This window comes from Palaemon carinicauda, chromosome 21, assembly GCF_036898095.1.
Source record: "Palaemon carinicauda isolate YSFRI2023 chromosome 21, ASM3689809v2, whole genome shotgun sequence".
Lineage (NCBI taxonomy): Eukaryota > Metazoa > Arthropoda > Malacostraca > Decapoda > Palaemonidae > Palaemon > Palaemon carinicauda.
In genome coordinates, this window is record NC_090745.1 from 91,396,137 (window position 1) to 91,401,136 (window position 5,000).

The 5,000-nt window shown below is 32.3% G+C and overlaps 1 protein-coding gene across 12 annotated transcripts in view; it reads right to left on the reverse strand.

Moving 5' to 3' along the window:
• LOC137615324 (homeotic protein ultrabithorax-like) overlaps positions 1–5,000 on the reverse strand; it is a 1,252,187-nt gene that overhangs the window by 402,590 nt on the left and 844,597 nt on the right. The window lies entirely within an intron of this gene.

A 5,000-nucleotide genomic window follows, 5' to 3' on the forward strand; every position in this document is an offset into this window, starting at 1 on the left:
AGATTTAGAGGCTTTAGAGAGAGAGAGAGAGAGAGAGAGAGAGAGAGAGAGAGAGAGAGAGAGAGAGAGAGAATCCTTTAACTAAAACCTGTCAATAAATAAAAAAAAATATTTAAATAAAAAAATACCAATAGAGAAAAATTATCTAAAACAATAAACGTGTACATGAGTATGTTCCACTTATTATACGCTTTATGTTTCCTTTTTTCCATTATGTGAATCTAAATTCCTCTTACTTCCCTTCCAAAAACTTACCTTCAGAGGAAGATTCAGTAGCTAAAAGGTTCGTAAATACGATGAGTAATGTTTCTTTACCCATACATAATACATATTGTATGAAAAATCATCCTCAAAGATGCTGTGTAGCAAGGGAACTTACACTTTCTGTTTTATAAATAAATTAATAATGGGATTATGTGAAAAATGAGGATGACAGATAATTTGAGAATTGGGGGATTAATTTGATAGAAAGATGACTTTAATTTCGTTATTTTCCAACAGACAAACAGGGGCATATAAAACGTTTCGAAAATCAATCAATTGAATAACAGGAAAAACATTTACCAAGTAAGCAATATATATAAGTAAGCATGTATAACATATATACACATTTTTGTGTATGTGTATGTATGTATGTGTAACCGCAACATACAGCGAATATGCTTACAGGAATTGATATGGAAAGGTACATAAAGACCAGTCGATAAGAAAAATATATTAATAAAAACAAATTCTTCTTAAACACATTATTGGGATAGGAGAAACCTAAAATTAGCAATATAAAAAATTCTGAATTCGAGTATGTATATGATCCGCGCTATAAATCAAGAGTGCAAAATCGTACTCTTTTCTAAGCAGCCAATTTAAACAGCTGGAATACCAGTGTTGTAACATATTATGGATGACTCCACTGAGGGCTTTTATGGATGGTTGCAATGAGGGAATTATACATTGAAAAATCTGAATCACAGCCCATGTTCAAGAAGGCAGAAGGTGGTAGTTACGCCATTTCCAGTCGTCTCTTTCGCTGTAATTAAGCTATTTCTCTAACTTTAGCAGAGTTCCCCCAACATCACAAACTCCCACCGTATCTAGGGAAGAGGGGGGAAGGAATGGGAGACTCAATAACACGCACGTTCCCCGCCAGGGCGTATTAAATCACAAAGAACGTATCTGCTATGATTGCTAAGCCTTGCGTAGTGTTGATGACATTTTCGAGAATCTACTTTTGCGTGTTCTGTGCTGACTAAATAATTTTTTATGACATGAAGGTTGAAAATTTCATGCCAAAAAAATATTCAAGGAGGCTTGTTACACCAGAAATGATTATCACGATATAAATATTTCACCATAAGTCATTTGGGAAAACATTCCTTTTTGCAAATAAATATATAAAACGAAATGTATTAATTTTATCATTATTGTCATCAATGCCCTCAAATAATAATGATGGTATTACTGTTCTATGTGAGAGAGAGAGAGAGAGAGAGAGAGAGAGAGAGAGAGAGAGAGAGAGAGAGAGAGAGAGAGAGAGATCCCATAATGACTTCCCATTATAGAACAAGACATAATAATGCATCCGTGACAACGTCCGGACCTCAGTGAAAATGTAATTATGGCTTCCATAAAAAAGTGAGCTCCGTGAAATAGGTCCAGCTGTCATTTGGTGAGAGAAACTCTTAATTAACTGTAAAAAAAAAAAAAAAAAAACGTAAAAGAACAAGACCCAGGAATTCACGTTAGTAAAACGAAACAGCTTAAATTTCCAACTCAAGACAAAGCGAGTCGATAAAAAAAAAATGAGAGGGCAGGATTTCCAGGAGCATTGAAATGCAGGACTGGAAAGGAGGGTTTTTCTTTGAAAGGTGAATACGAGGAAGTGAGTAAAGACACAAATCATTTCCCAGTCCCTAAGCCGAAATGATTATACTTTTTTTTCAAAGCTAAATTTCATCGCTGGAAAACCTAAAAATAAAAAATTTCCAAATGTTGCACATACATTAAAGTTACATATCAAACAATAGTATGCGGCCCAGTAACAATTTTTCTCGAGTCATAAGGTGATACAATAGATAATGATCCTTCTTAGGTTACATACATTAATAAGGAAAATCCTGCATGTTAATAGATGTCAGTAGGAAGTACATATATCAATAAAAATTTTCAGGCGGCATGACTTCTTTCTCCTAAATAGCCCTCCCTCAAGATATGAGAGAGAGAGAGAGAGAGAGAGAGAGAGAGAGAGAGAGAGAGAGAGAGAGAGAGAGAGAGAGAGAGAGAGAGAGAGAGAGTGTGTGTGTGTGTGTCAGCCAGATGTTAACATTAAAAAATCTTGAAATGGTGTTAATGTATAAAATGATTCGGTTTAATCTGCTTCTTTTCGAAAGTTCTGGACCACAAGGAGAGTGGAGAACCCCAGTTGCTGGTGAACCCCCTGAGCACTATCACCCCACATGACGCACCCTCGACTCCCATCTATCCCCCGTATCTTCCTTATCCAACAACCCAGAGATTTATGACTCAGTGGATGATAAATAAGACACGTGAACAAGGTTTCAGGTAGTCAGACTAGCCTTAATCAAACTGGCTGCTCCAACCAATTTCGTCTGTATAGGCCGGTGATAGGCCTACTTGTAACAGAAGATTGAGAAAGGGGGGAGGGGGGAGCAGTTGGCCATACGTGATCTGTGTGAGGAGAGAAGCATTCGAGAGCTATTAAAGGGGGTATTTCATTTTAAAATGAATATTGAGTGTTTTGGAGATTAAAATTGATGTAGTAACTATTTGCATATTGTGATAACTTTTATTATGATCATTTTAATTTAAATCAGTAGTTATTTTGCATCGTATATGATTTCCTTTCCCCTATATCTCTAAGAAGATCACTTTCAGAACTGGTTAACATTGCATAACTCATATAACAAGTTTTAAATAACAAGTAGATTACAGTTTTGACTTTGTTTTCATATATACACTACATATACTTCCGTATATATATATATATATATATATATATATATATATATATATATATATATATATATATATATATATATATATATATATATATATATATATATATATATATATATATATATATATATACACACACACACACTTTCCCCTTTAAACAACGCAGAAAACGACGCAGCCTTCTTGTACTTACATATGAACACCTTTTGATGACAACATACATACAGGATTTTTGCCAACGAGGAGACATTATTTCTTCCCTCCCTCCTCCTTCTACAATCCTTAACTGCACCAACTTATAACAATGTAATGAACGAACGTTTGGTATTACAAAGCCATTAAATATATGACTAAAGGCAATATGCGACAACACGCAATCTCGCATGCATATATATATATATATATATATATATATATATATATATATATATATATATATATATATATATATATATATATATATATATATATATATATATATATATATATATATATATATATATATATATATTCATATATATATATATATATATATATATGTATATATATTATATATAATATATATACATATATATATATATAAATTATATATATAAATATATATATATATATATATATATATATATATATATATATATATATATATATATATATATATATGTGTGTGTGTGTGTGTGTGTGTGTGCGTGAGTCAGTGTTATCGTTTTAAAATGTAAGCAATTGTTGGAAAGAAATCTGATTTTTAAAGCAAAATTCATTACAGAATTATTCATTGCACTAAATATAACTTCCAAAAACTATTTCCTTTATTTCCCTCTGCCACACTTTCCCCTCTTTGCATTATCGGAGCTCCCTAAACTTTCCCCTTATAGGTCGATAACGAGGGATTTTAAGATCTTCCAGGCAATGGTTTCCAAAGATGATGGTCAATGGCTATTTTCTATATTCATCTAACGGTATTTTCTTTTAATCTTTTATTGTTTAATATATATATATATATATATATATATATATATATATATATATATATATATATATATATATATGTATATATATATATATATATGTATATATATATGTATATAAATCATTAATATAATCAAGCAGACTTCATACACATGTATACATATGTGCGTAAAACACAATCACAATACATTTATATATAATGTACACACATAGACACACACACACATTATATATATATATATATATATATATATATATATATATATATATATATATATATATATACAGTATGTATATATATATATATATATATATATATATATATATATATATATATATATATATATATATATATATATATTAAACTAAGGTTTCAATAATCTACATCTATTACTCGTGTTTTAATCACAAATAACGCCACAAAATATACTATAAACAAAAGATCAACGAAATAATTTTTGAACGGAAATCTAACCTGTCCAGTGTCCTGAGTGAAAAAAAATATTCCAGTCCAGTGAAGAAAGAAAATTGATATTTCATTCCTTTCAAACATTCTTTCCCGTTGCATACAACCACCGGAAACAACAATAAGTACAAAAACGTTTCCCAAACGACCAAATCGAGCTGCAATAGGATAGTAAATGAATTCTACACATCCCATTGATGACAACGGACTAGTGACAATTTTGCCATTCTTAGTTCACTCAACCCCACCAATATCAAAGGCGACCCTCCACTCTGTATCGCCTCCGCATTCCCAAGAAGAGCCCCTATATAAAAAAAAATAATACCGATGCCACGGCAGTAGGCAAAGATGGCGGACTTTGTTGCGTGATCACACTCCATCTATCACTCCCGCGAAACCACAACCGGAGATTGGGGGGAAGGGGAGAGGTAGGAAGGGGCGGGCCTATGTCGTGTTGGAGGGTGTGTATAATGGGGGAAATAGGGGAGAGGATCTATGGAAGGTTGAAGGGCAGGTATAAGAGAGAAAGGGCGAATGGACGGAGCCGAGAGCCGCCGTGAAATGAAAATGGAAAGAAGCTAGGCAACTTGAAATA